Source organism: Apus apus, chromosome 3, assembly GCF_020740795.1.
Source record: "Apus apus isolate bApuApu2 chromosome 3, bApuApu2.pri.cur, whole genome shotgun sequence".
In the NCBI taxonomy this organism is placed as follows: Eukaryota; Metazoa; Chordata; class Aves; order Apodiformes; family Apodidae; genus Apus; species Apus apus.
The window spans coordinates 11,649,754-11,664,448 of NC_067284.1; the positions used below are offsets into that span (position 1 = coordinate 11,649,754).

General features: G+C 37.6%; 1 protein-coding gene across 2 annotated transcripts in view; it reads left to right on the plus strand.

Annotated features, from left to right (window-relative positions):
• Window positions 1-14,695, plus strand: part of RNGTT (RNA guanylyltransferase and 5'-phosphatase) — a 176,327-nt gene that overhangs the window by 30,580 nt on the left and 131,052 nt on the right. The gene's annotated exons all lie outside the window — the stretch shown is intronic.

The window sequence follows — 14,695 nt, forward strand, 5'->3', positions numbered from 1 at the left end:
GTTCTGAGTCTGGTTTGGGTCAAAACTTCTCCTCCTCCATTCTCTTGGAGCCCTGAGTTCAAAATCTTTGACTTGCCCTTGCTTTGTCTGCCCTAATTGCAGAGTTTGTGCCTGCACTGTGTGTGATCTTGCTTGTTCTGTGCATGGTTTCCTGAGCCCTTGTTCCATGAACATCAGCAAAGCACACCTCCTTGTTCTTGCTTCAGCTTTTTCTTTTGCAGCACGTTTGTTCCAAAGGGAAAAGCCACGTGAAAAAAATACTCCTCTCTCATTTATAAATGCCTATGGGTACATTTGGATCCCAGGTTTAGACAAAATAACTTTAAATTAAGCCTTGAAGCTCACTTAGCATTGACTCTCTTTGGAAAAATATTTCCTTTGTGCCAGTTATTTGTGTGTGTAAGTATTATACACAAATCCATTTTCAGGGAAAAACACCTCTAAAATCAAAATGCTTTAAATTATGATTATACAAAAAATAAATTGTGTAAGTCTGCAGCTGTTCTGCTGGGTTTGGTGTGAATTATATCCTATATATTTATTGGTACATTTGTCAAACCTCTGGTGTCTTAAAAATAATTTTAAAGCTAATGTATTCATAAGGCACAGAAATCCAAAGGGCAAATTCCCCACTACTAAAATGATGCCTTTGGGCTTTGTAGAGATGAAATATACGTTGTATGCTAACAGTAGCTAAAAGGTATGTGGGGCTTTACAAATGTGGCCAATGTTATAGTGCTGTATTTCTGAACTAGTAGCTGCTATCTGAAGAAGGGAATTGTGGCAGTGTGTTCCAGGCCTGCTCTGTGACTCTGAACGATCAACTTTGTACTGTAAAGTGATTAACCCAGGTGGTTGGCTGCTTGCTGGATCCCTTGATATGTATCTCATTAATGGTGTTTGTAGCAGATGTTTGTTCTAATGAGTGGAGCTGAATGTTCAGACAGGAGTAGGGCTGGTAAAGTAATGAGACACCAGTTCTGAAAAAAAGGCTGTTACCACTAAGAATAATAAAAAGCTTTTAAATGTCTGTGGAATATTTCAGATTAATACAATCAAATGGGACTAGGTCTTATAATGGTAAAATGTGACTGATACTAAATGCAAGGTATTAAGAGGTGTAAGTTATTTCCCTACATTTTCATGAGTACCTTTTTTTTTTGACATCTGTACACATGCAGTTTTAGTAAAAAACAATAAATACGATCATAATAATATGGCTGTTCAATTATGTTAATGCAGCTATTTTAAAAAAGGCAGAACAGGTAGTTCTTGCCAAAGGCTGTTATATTTGAAAATATTCATGCAAGTTTGATGGCTTGCGGATATCTTAAAGTGAACAAGTAGATAAAGATTGTAAAGCAGCTCTCAGAACTGCTGCTAATTGTCTAAAAGGTGTTTGTAACAAAATAGTTTGGAACATGGCTGAAGTGTTTTTTTCAGGATCAGCAGAGAACAGTTTAGAAAAAAGCTTGTTATGTAAATAATTCTTATTTTGTTGGTATCATAATACAAAATAAAAATAGTAAAGCTACACTTAACTGTGTGATAAAAATGGTGGCCAAATTTTGGGATTGTGTTTATTAATCCAATAATTTTGATATATCCAAAGCATGTAAGTTACAATATTATCAATTTTGTGATTGCTTCCTAGGTTTCTTTGGTTTAACTTTTTGTGTAAATCAAGAAAATGTCTATTTTTGTTAAGAACTTAAAAATTATTGGCAATTGCAGCCTCCTCACAAACATAGTTGTGACCATTACCTGAAGGAAGTCTACTGGGTGTGTTTTAGGGTAGCTTCTTATGCATGTTATTAAAATGTAGTGAAGACAAGGTAAAAGTTTCTCCTTAGGTTTGCATAGCTAAACGCTTTTTTATTTTCCTATTTTGTGATCCTTTACATGATGAGATGAAGCTCACACGCATAACTGAGAAATTGCAGATTCCTGTTATGAAAAGTTATCAAAAAATAATTTGTACAAGAGTAACTGATGAAAAGGTGATCACTGATAAAGAGCTGCTCTGAAAAAATGGACAAAAGTGAGAAACAGATTTTTCATTTTAAAAATTAAGAGGTAAAAGAAACTAGCCAAAAGGTGGCAATGAAAAAAAATGGTACCCTGTCTGCAGATTATTAAAGAAGAGATAGCTGAATGGGTTACTATTATCCCTGAGAGGCAGGAGGAGGAGGTTAGAGAGAAAGTTGGGATAACAGAGGAAGAAGAACAGAGAAAATTGAAGAGTAGTAGTAATCCAATTAAAAAACAAATCTATGCACTTGAGAACTCATTATTAAGAACAAGAGACTGGCTTGTCATGAAAGCAGATCTAGAGAACTGGAAAGATTGTCTTCTGGGAGCAAAAATATTAATGTGGAGTTGAACTTGAAGGAGACTTGTGGGAATGAGAAAGAAGCCATAGATTAATTTTCAGATTGGTGCAAATGACATGACCGGATTCTTATAGTTGTGGATTTTTATGCCCAGAAGGGAAAAATGCCTGAAGTGGAGGTTTACAGAATTGTCAGTGGATTCTTTTTTAATTTAGAGGAGGTAGTAAAAAATGTAGGATGTTGAGATTTGACACATGGCTTCAGAAATGGTGCCAACAGGAAAGTTAGGGGCCATTGGTCCCTTGAAAGCATTTCTGAGTGAAGAGTTTTTCCCAAGGTATAAATTCCCCCTTTCTGGGCACCTTACTTTCAGACCCTGGATGGCTAGTGAATTAGTGAATTATTATATATTGTGTTTTGAGCACCCTGTCATGTTTAGGGTTATACATGTTTATGGTATGAAGACCAGAAAGGAGCATTTACCTCCTAATAATAGGATGGGGTGAGAATCATCTGGGTTCTTTTAAAATAAATACATTGCTTTCTTTCCCTTCTTCCTCTCCCCACTTATCTTAAGAAACAGGCTTAAATATTTACTAGCTTTGTGTCATTGGCTCGTAATGCTCTGTATCCCTTGTCTGTGCTTGGGGCATGTGACCTGCTTATTGGACAAGGGAAGGCCTGTGGATTTTGTCTGCCTTGACTTTAGCAAGACCTTTGACAAGGTTTCCCACAGCATTCTCCCAGAGAAGTTAGCTGCTCATGGCTTGGACGTGCACACACTTTGCTGGATCAAAAATTAGTTGGATGGCCAGGCCCAAAGAGTTGTGTTGAATGGAGTTAAATCCAGTTGGCAGGTGGTCTTGAGTGGTGCTCCCCAGGGCTCAGTGCTGGGGCTGCTCCTGTTTAACATCTTTATTGATGACTTGGATGAGAGGATAGAGTGCACCCTCAGTAAGTTTGCAGATAACACTAAGTTGGGTGGGAGTGTCGGTCTGCTTGAGGGCAGGGAGGTTCTGCAGAGGGATCTGGATGGGTTTGATCAATGGGCCTAGGCCAATTGTATGAGTTTCAATGTAGCCAAATGTTGGGTCCTGCACATCAGCCACAACAACCCTGAGCAGCACTACAGGCTTGGGTAGGAGTGGCTGGATAACTGCCCAGCAGAGATGGACCTGGGGGTGTTGATTGACAGCCAACTGAACATGAGCCAGCAGTGTGCCCAGGTGGCCAAGAAGGCCAACAGCATCCTGGCTTGTATCAGGAACAGTATGACCAGCAGGACCAGAGAGGTGATCCTGCCCCTCTACTCAGCCTTGGTAAGGCCACACTTTGAGCCCTGTGTGCAGTTTTGGGCACTGCAGTATAGGAAGGACATTGAGGTGCTGGAGAGGGTGCAGAGAAGGGCAACTAAGCTGATTAGGGGTCTGGAGAACAGGTCTTATGAGGAGAGGCTGAGGGAGCTGAGGCTGTTCAGCCTGCAGAAGAGGAGGCTGAGGGGAGACCTCATTGCTCTCCACAACTACCTGAAAGGAGGTTATGGTGAGGCAGGTGTTGGCTTCTTCTCCCTAGTGACCAGCGATAGGACAAGAGGAAATGGGGTCAAGCTGGGCCAGGGGAGGTTAGGACTGGATATCAGGAAAATTTCTTCACGGAAGGAGTGGGGAAGCATTGGAACAGCATTAGAACCCATGAATATTGTATGCTTACTTGAGTTTTCATTAGAGAGGCAAAAATAAAACTTTCATAAGTTGAAGTAAGATGAGTTCAGTGGGCACTTGCAGTAGATTTAGTGTGTCCCCTGTCTCAAAATAAAGACATTCTTGCTCAGGGTGAAGGAGCTCTAGAACTAGATGGCCTCATCATCTTCACCTGTTGACATGTTGTCTTTTTCTCCTTTTTTACATAGTGTAAAGGGAATGAGAGCATGCCCAGACTTTGGCTAGCAGGCTGACTCTGGCAGCAGAAAAGGAGTTGTCAGATTTTGTTTGCCAGTCTCATGTCACCAGATAACTCATTGATTCTGTTTATCTAATATGAATCTTGATTGGGAGACTGTAGATCAAATGAGGCAGCACAGAGTGTCAAAAGGTGTTAGACTAACATCTAGAACTACTGGGCATGAACACTGTTACTCCTAAGAAGTTCCCCACAAGGCAGTATTATTTAGAGAAGTATATTATAGACCATGTCTGTTAGATTGACAGCTGTTAGGCTAGGTTGAAATTGTTTTCTATCTTAATGCTGCATTTGGAGTGGGTGGTTCGGTGGCTGTTTTTTTTGAGGACAGGGATGGTGTATTTATGTATTCATTTATTTATTACTAAGGTATATCCATATAACTTTGCTGCTTCTCCACCTTCTGTCTGTGTTTTAAATCACTGAATCTCTGTAGTGGAATGAATGCATGTGACAGGACGTGTCATCTGCAGTCTGGATCCAAACTGACTTGAATGGCCAAAGAAGGCATTCTTACTATAGGTTGTGGTTTCTCATTTACATGTGCCTGCAACAGCATCAAGTCTCCATAAAAAAAAAAAAAAAGTGATAGAAGGAAGCTGTTGTACTTGTGTCCCTTTCTGAAGTGGTTAAGGAGCACTGCTGATGTGACACTACACAGAGTTAAGTAGCAGGCTTGAAACTTCACAGTTCCAAAGCCTTTTGACAGCTCACAAAGTTTTATGGTCACAAGTCTGAGTGCTTTGCAACAGATTATTCATATATAGCTATTTGAATATTTGGACAGATTGTCTTCTAGGCAAGCTCTTTTGTCTATTTATAAATATTATGCATTAAAATGCTTATTATGTAGATTATGCCACGAATACTAATCTTAGAGTATTCAACTGTAGTCCTAAAACGTTCTCATTAGATGGAGATAAATGGTATGCCTGTGTGTATACCTGATATTCAAGCAACAAGTATCAATGAGTACCGGTTTATTTATTTATTTTCCTTTCCCCCAGACCACTTTAAATAGTGGAACAGCACATCCTGTGCTGCTGGTTCTCTTGGGGGGATTATGGGCACATCCGTGAAGTGTAATGGCTTAAGCTTAGGGAAGAATGACATTCGGTTTGTAAGGTTTAAAAATACAGTTATCTAGGGCAGCCCTTTCCCTTGGAGCTAATCTGTGAGCACAAATGGCACTTGAGCTTTTCTGTGGCTTGTGCCCGTGATGAGGACAGAAATGACCCAGCCTATGTTCTGGCATAAATAATTTGAAAGTAAAGGAAGCCTCTTTTTTCCAAGCTGTGATGCTCTTTTCTTGACTGCTTCATATGGGCCTCCATGAGAGATGTTACGGTTCTCTTGCTTGGGGCAAGAAGGAATGTAGCTACTTTTCATCTGATGCCAAAGTAATTTGTTTTTCTTTCTTATACCATTGTGTAACTGCTGGTTTGCAGATTTTTTTTTTGGACCTGTTGCTTCAGGCATGAATTTCCCTCTAAATCTCTTAAGATATTTCCAGATTAAAATTTGTGGAGGAGAGATGGAGTCAAACAAGTTCAAGCACACTCGAAGCTTAATGTGTGCAATTAATAATACTAATAAATTCAGTAGTTCAGTCAAGCTTGAGATACAATTTGTTCCATTTATCTTATAGCTTTTTAAAAACAGTAATCAGGACATGACACTGTGCAGTTGTTTTCCAATAGTGTGCCTCCCTTTAGTGTAAAAATGTACTTTAATATGTACTTGAACATTAGCATAATTAAAACTTGGCTGAAACAAAGAGAATCTGGTCTTGAAAATAAAATAAATCTTTTAGTATAGAGATTCTGTTGCTGGATTAGATTTTTTCTAGCTAGTTGACAGTTCTGTTTTACACCAGATACATCATAATGCACTATAAGAACAATACACAGTAGTTGTAGATTAATATACCTTTTGTTGCAGGTCAAATAATGATTAACAAGATGACTTCAAATTTAACTTATAAGGTTTAATATCCTTTTAGAAATAAAGAAAAAAAAAAACCCACAGCACCCTAACTTAATTAAAACCCTGGAAGACAGTCAAAAGCACTGTAACTGAATAGTCTTTTTTAATCTTGCTGAATTCTTGGTTTTACCAGCTCTGTTGCAGAGTTTCACAGTCTAATAATAATTTAGATAGAAAATGTAGTTTTATATTGGTTTTGAGTTTGCCATCTGTTGACTTAATTAGATGTCTTTATCCTTGATTTATAAACCAGAAAAAAACTAAAGTTTGATCTCAGTTGAAGCTGTGATACTTTAGTAGGAGAAATGCTGCCAGTTTCCACACTTCTTAGGCATTTTTCTATGCTCTGTGGTATTACTGTTATTTCCTTTGTTCAAAAGCTGACTTCCCTGTTAATGCTGCCAGTGCATGGAGTATCCCAGGTGAGGGCATACCAGGAAGTCGTAAAATGGTGCAACATGATGTCTGTATTATGCACCATCCTGTTAGCTATGTGACCTAATTATTTGGTTTGGTGGGGTTTTTTTGTTTGGTTTTTTTTTTTTGGTGTTTTTTTTTTTCTTCCTTTTTTTTTCCTTCTTTGTTTTAGCTTTCTGTTTTTTGTTTGTTTGGGTTTTTTTTTTTACTGCAGCTGCGTTTCTGTATTCTCGCTGACCTTTAAAAAGTAGCTGGTATATGAGCTTTCTGAGGTGGCAGTTAATTTAGAACCTTGTAAGATGGGGAAGTCTGGTCATAGCTCTCTCTTCTTGCCTGTGTCTTGGTACCTTTTGGATATCAGAATTTGGATTGTTTATTACTGTAGTTTGGGGCATTCTGAAGATGTCTGTAGTAAATGTTGCAGATTCACTGCCTCACATTTGATAATTTTCAGAGTCGTAACTGTCACAAAAAACATCTCTGGTGCCTTGAATTGTCGAGGGGAGCACCAGCACCTTAACACATTTTGTGGAAATGGAAGTTCTGTAGTCCCAAATAAGCAGGATGAATTGATGATTATCAGTTCATTAATACTTGGAGCTATTTAAAAGACATGTAGATTTGGTGCTTAGGGACATGGTTTAGTAGTGGAATTGGCAGTGTTAGGTTTACGGTTCGGCTCAATGGTCTTTTAAGGTCTTTTCCATTAAAAATGATTGCATGAGTAATGAAATTAAGCATAACCCTTTCGTTGTGTTACATGAGGTGATCAGTAAGACAAGAAAAAATTTTCTTTTTTTTCCATATAGCATCAAGTTGGGTCAGCAGCAGCTTCAACAAGTGATTCAGCGTATGAAGCTTGATATTGGGGACCTTCCAATTTCACATTAAGTTGGTCTTCGGTGTAGTAGATAAGCTAGGATAACTTTCTTGACTGTAACATGAGTACTGGAAACCACTCATTATTTAAGAAACATGCAAAATAAAGTTTGAGGGATAACATTTTTTTTCCTAATAGCTGAAGGATAAAAGTTACAGAGTTCAGGTTTTAAAAAAGTCACTGTGGGATTGTTAAGGTAAACTGGGTTACTGCTGAGTCTGCTGCAGATAGGCAACCTGATCAGTGTTGTCACTAGGAGCACACTTGAAAATCTAATGCAGACTGAGTGTTGACATCTCCATTGATGTAGTAGGATTTTAGCCAACAGTTATTGAAGCCTAGGGAACTGTTAATTTCACCCTAAGTAGATACCTTACAATTACAGAACTTAATCAGAAGCTGCCTTCTACCCTCTATTGAGAGTGGAGAGAATTGGTGGAGAATTTTGACCAGTGGCAAATCCAGGTGCTTGTGAATGTAGTAAGAGAGATGAGAGAGGTTTTCTTACTAAACAGCCCAGTAACACAGTATTTTAATAGTGAGAAAAAAACCCAGTGTTGATTGTAGAAGATGATTTTGGATCATTGATGAAAAGGCTTTGCTTCGTATTTATAATATGGTGATCGTAACAAGAGGTTAAAATAGATCAATAATTAAGGTTCTTTTACTAAAATTACAGATTTAGATAAATTAAGGGAAGTAGTTGATGGAATCACACTGAGGAACAGAGTCTTCAGTGTAGATGAGGAGTGGCATTTCTGCAGAGGTCAACCATTTGGGGAGGATTTTGTATACCATATAAAGGGAAAATAGGGTGGTTTTTTGGCACAGAAATAGCAATAGATCTCATGTTTTTGGACTTGGAGGAAATTTTGAGTTATTATAGACATCGAGTCTGCTAAAGATTGCTGGAGTTGTAAGACATGTAAAGAATGGGTTGAAAGAAAATATCAGTGGATGATTTTGGAAGAAAATACATAGAAGAGATCCTGAATATTAATTTTGTATTGTCATTAAGAATTTCTAAACAGAAACCAAGGATGTTCTGACAGGCAAATGAGGGAGATGCGCCACTGAATTCACTGAGGAACAGAATAATAAACCTGGAAAGATGTTTAGTTATAGAAAATGCAAGGTCATGAATAAGACATATTTGAGCTGGGGGCTATTAATTGGAAATGACTGTCAATCAGAATCTAAGGGTTCTTTTTGGTTTAACATACTGAGGAGAGTGTTGATGGCAGAATTTAACCTAGGAGTATGCGGGAGAAGTGCAAAGCGCTGGCATATTCAGAGCAGGCTGACTTCCAAGGGCCTTGTGTGTGTGGTTTTTAAAAAGTTTATTAAAAATTTGGATTATCAAGTCAAATACATCATTCTATAGCTGCTTATGTGTAGCAGTGTTTTTTGCTAGCTGATAAGCTATGTACTTGTGCGAATGTGTACAAGTCTGGAAATAGTATTTGTGACAGAGCTGTCAGTGTGCTGGTTAAAAAGACTTTGTTTTCCTTTTGTTTACACATTGCAAATAATGTTTTGAGTCTTCACATAACTTCCTGTGTTAGTGTCCCTGTATCCAGGCTTTGTCATCCCTCAGGAGACATACTCTGAAGCACTGACTATTGCCAGCAGCAATTAATATAAGAGAAGAAAGCAAGCAGAGCCTTCCCCATTTATCAGGACTTTAGGGTGTATTGCTCCATCTGCCACAGGCCAACTTCAAACTCCTCTAATTTAAACTGTTACTTTAGATCCAGCACAGTTTGGATTCAGGCCAGGACATGGAACTGCAGCAGCTTAGTGACACAGATAGATGATCTCCTACTGTCAGTGGATAGAGGGCAGTCATTAATTTTCATTCTCCTGGCTCTTTCTGTACTGCTTGATGCATCTGGCCAGAAGTTGCTGCTGTTTTGCCAGGAGGGGTTGGCAGAGTCCAAAGTAAAGTGCTGAAGTGTCTTGTCCTTGTCCTGGGTGATCGATCTTGGGAGTGGCAACACGCTCATGGTTTTCAAGTGTTGCCAATTATAAAAGGAAAAAAAGAAATGGTGTCTGCAACAGGATTTTGTTGTTGCCTCTGTGTCAGTGAACATATCAGTGATGCTAATTGCTATTTGAGTTGGGCAATGCTGCTGTGTGTGGGAGGGCAGGGCTTTCACAGGGCTGGATTCTAGGCTGTGTAATGAACTCCCCTGGAAATGGAGAGTTGCTGGGTATCTTGTGCTTCCATTTGATGATGGCATTTCTTACATTTTGCATTCTTTAATGGGATAATACAGACATAGGCATATTTAAAAAGGGGAAAAAAAAAAAAGTGATGATTATGATACCGTGTTGAAATGAGCAATCTTTGATATAGTTTGCCTAAAGAAACACTGTGGGGCAGAGGAAGCTGAGTTTTTAAGCTTTCTTGAAAAAATATTTCTAGTCCTTTTGCTACTTGTAGGTTGTTTTTTTTTGAGAAAATTAATTTTCTGTGAAATCAAGGGATGACTCCTCAAAGTCTGAGGAAGTTATGCTGTATTTTTTATTATTATTAAGGTTTTTAAATTCCCGTGAATTAAAAATTAACATATATAGGGTTATTGCTACAATAGTTGCTGGGATTTTAGCTGAGGAAAGTAATCAAACATAGGTAAGGCACATAATAAAATGGAAGTCAGTGGCAAAACTTCTGTGAACTTCTAGGAGATCAGTTTCACCAAAAATGAGTTTTGGCAAGGACTGTGCTATAGGTGAGATACGATGCTGGAGAGTATTTTCGAAGCTGGTTTTGTGAATCCTAATAATCTGGGACAGAGGATAGAGGCTGCGTGTTCTGATGGGTGCAGTGTTGAATTTGGAGCTTGGAAGATACAGTTTTGTTCTTGTTCCTGATTCTGAATGACTGTATGTTGGAGGTAGACCAAGTAAATATGCCTTATTTTGCCTTAAATAGTATTTTCAAGTGTACTTTCAAATTTAATGGTGAAAAGTGCTAAACATTCACATCAAGGAGAAATCAACAACAAAACAAAATAAAAATGGAATTTTAATAAAATCAGTCTTCAAGTACATATTTTGGGCCCAACTGATGTGGATGGCATGAACAGCATGTATGTGGGGGCAAATGAGCCTTTGAAGCAGTTGCCTTTACTTGAGTATGGTAAAAATAAATTACTTATGAAGAGAAAACTTTTCAACATATTTGGTGGTTGACATATTTTTAATTCTAAAGTTACTAATGCTCTGGTAGATGTTTTGAAGATCTGATTGTCTAATGCCAAGAACTGTAACTAAAATAAAATTTTCATCCTGTTTCTTGAATTATCATGCTATAATACTAATGTCCAACGTTAGAATTGGTAACGGACCTTACCGTGGCAGCAGAAGTGAATAAATAGCATCTAATGAAACTAGATTTCAACATATCTAGATAGACTAGATATTTTATCTGCTTGTGAGATTAATCTGTATGGACATCGTGACCCTTTTTTCTTTAACTCACTTGTCAGAACTTTTGTTGCAGTGGAAAACTGGCTGGTTTGAAGTGGTTGGACTGGCAGTTTGGAGAGATGATGTTTGTTGCTGAAACTGTTCTCTGCTTTTATGTGCAGTTACCAAAGGTGAATGAGCGGTTCTGTTACTGTTCTTGTTGCTGCCCTCCTCTTGCTCTTTTTTTTCACTAGTCTTGTTTTAAATTCGGATTGAGCCATCTGATACAGGACTGTGTCATCTTGTGTACTTGCACAAAATTTAACGGGCCCTGGTTATTAATTGGAGCTTTTTGGTTCTCACACAATAGAGTTAATTAGTAATAACTGTACATCAGTAATAGCAAGTAGCATTCACAGCATACAATATAATGCATGTCAGTTAAGCTTCTGGTTGCAAGTGCTTATGCTGCTAATACCTTAATTAACTTCTGAAAATATAATAAGTCAGGGCACAGCCAAATAATATTCAGAAATGTACTGATCAGCAGTCTGCAAGATTTCTCCAATAAAGCTTGAAGTGTCATCTGCAGAAAACTTAAAGCCTGACTTGTTAAGCACATTAAATTATGCTTTTTTTTGGTGTTAGACAAGAAAACAAGCAAAAAAACCCCCAACCAAGCAAAACTCTCATTAATTAATAAATTCAATTTCACCAAACCTTTGGCATGGTTGAAAATCTCTTTCCCTCCTTACACATTTTCAATTATCAGCTGCTCGTAGAACAGTTACGGTTTTTGGTCCATCTTTGACCAAATTTCTCCAGCTGGTAATAACTATAATTTTGACAAATTCTGTTTTTTGGACCACATTCAGAGTTTTTTTCCAATAGTTTATTAAAATGGAGGGTGTGGGAGGTGCAGGTGTTTTCAGGCTTTCAGCTTAAAAAAGAAAAAAGAACAAACAAACCCCTAAAACCATTCCAAAACAGACATATCTGGGTCAGTCTAAGATCTCTCACTCAGAGAACTTTTTCAGTTTGTAACTTAGGTAAACGTATTATCATGAGACCCATGACAAATGGGGCTACATTAAGGTGATTTATGAGACCTTATTTATTTATTTATTTATTTTTGGTCTTCAAAGTAAGCACGTGCTGTTTGTTTCTCAGTGCCTCTCTGAAGGAAGATATTATGGTGATTTGTGGCAATCTTTGATTGGAAATCTATTTCACGCAGTCATAAGACTTATATTGTCCCTCTCATTTGGAATTTGTGCTATAAACAGCTCAAAGTGACAAATTTTAAGAAAAGAGAAATAATGAGAGAAGATGTAATGTTTGTGCTGTGGTTTGAAAGAGAAGGAATCTCACTGTTAGTGGATGGGGGGCTCTCCAGCTACCAATTTTTCAGTACATTTCCATAGAGTTTAGTCTTAAGCAAAAGATTTAGAGAAAGTGGTGGTGTGTTAGTCCTGCTTTTTATGTTTGAGTAATAGTTTTTTATGAAATCTTCTGCATGTTTTCTGAACCTGTAGATGTTTTAGGTGGCTGGAAACAAAGCTCTTAACTGTTTGTGATTGTTGTTTTTTCTTTCCAAAGCAGTTGTAGGATCTCTTATTGTACAGCATTTATAATGATGATAGAAGTATGTTTTTTTTAAGTGCTAGATCTCTTGAATCATTAGATGCTATTTTGTCTTTGAAGCAAGTTACAGTGAAAGTGTGTACTTAAAGCATCAGTCGATGCGAGAGTGCAGAGGTGGCCAGTTAAGCTTATTTATAAAATTAGAAGTAAAGTAATGTGCATAATTTTTTTCCTGTTACTTACACACCTCTTCTTCCTTCCCCATGGTTTCTTTAATTTATTGAGAAAAACACAACATGCTCTTTATAGTTAGTTTTTGTTTTGAATAAATTTACATGGCTTAAAAATGGAATTGTTGTCTGTTGATTATTCTTGCTTCTGAAGAACTGGTGCCAAGTTATCTAGTTGAATGTATATTGAATTATGTTTTTCATAAAGTAGACTATGTGCATCTTTCAGCTCTCCTAATGTTGCATTGGTTTAAACTACTACCTTCCCTCCCCCTGACTTTAGATTTTCTGCTCATATGGGTCTCTTTTTGTTTTGGTGGTGTTTTGTTTTGTTTGTTTGTGGTTTGTTTTGTTTTTTTTTGTTTTTTTTTTTTTTTTTTTTTTGCAACTGATAATGTAACATCTTTAAGTACTCATTTTGTGTGTGGAGAAATGCTAAGTTGAGCTGATCTATTGTGAGTTATGATTACAGTCATAATACTGAAAGAAAGTACTTCTGTAAGCTGTGTGTATTTATGCTGCTCCTGTAGTTAGATCTACTGATTTCTAGAGGCAGGGTCTGTGCAGGTAACAGGACAGCTGCCCACATAGACCATTTGCCTGCAGGGCTTCTGGAGGATGCTTGCTGCTGTGTTTTGACAGCATGTGGGCATTACTTGTAAGAACAATGGTGAATTTTAGAGAAGAGAACTAATAGCTCATTATTTCTTCACAACTAGGACTTTCCAAGGAGAAATGGATGAATTATGAAAAGTGATGGGTTTTTTTTCCCCCATATATATACACAGTACATTTGAAGAGGCTTACAAGTATGGAAAGTTCTTTGAGTCTTCAAAATATGCTTGCTTTATTTCAAGATAATCTGGTGTGGATGGTGAAACTCTTAACATCTTTTACTTTTAATCAAGTGTTTCCCTATTCTGTGCTGTCAAAGAAACTGTGCTGCAGTCCAAACAGGTTAGTTGCTTTGGGAAAGTTTGTGTCCCTTCCCTATTTATATTGGAAGTTATTCAAGAACATTAAGTGTTGTAAACTTTTAGAATCACTGAACTATCTTTACAATTGGTAGTGCTTTTATTTTCTTCTCTTTTTGGGTTTCTGTGATTTTGACTTTTTCTCAGTAGAACTTTGTAATAACATTGGTGTTTTTAACAGGTCTGTGTGCAAGGTAAAATGAAAGAATCAGTGAAAGAAAGCCCAGAGTAGGGTCATGCTCTGAGTTCTGGTCTAGACCACCAACACTGGTAGTTATTACATGATCAGCGATAAGTTCAATTACAGCAGCTTGGATGATAATTAGTAGAACAGACATAAGTCAGTTTTAACCAAGACACCGACTTAGTTTCATGTCATCATGTCAGCTTTCTCTCTTCTGTGCTTATTTTTTTGCACTGCTGTTCAGCCATGGTGTTTTCTGTCTGATAATTTGATGACTATGTTGTTCTTTTCACTGATCTTACTAAGTACAATCACATCTTACTGGTTCCAAAAAGACACTTTTCTGGTCTTACTTGCTTTGCCAACCTTCTGAGCTCTGTAACGGTTTCTGTCTTCCTTTACCATATCCAATTCAAGCTACTGGTTTTTGCTTTCAGCTGCTTGTGGGATATGCTCAGCACCTTTATTACTTCTCATTCACTGCCAAGATGTTGACTTGTTGCACCTGGCCTTTGATGTTACTTTCTGCTGAAATTTCTTCAGCTTATTTTCTCCAGTCTGAAGGTGTGCTCTCCTGGGCTGCTGCACAAGTTTGGGAAGACCTTTGTGCAACTGCCTTGTTACTCTTCCTGAAACTCTACTTTAGTATTCTTATTGCAAAGATCAAAGAAAACTGTATGAAGGTGACTCAGGTGTGTTAAAGCTATCATGCTGTTTAGTGTCTCAAGTGGTTT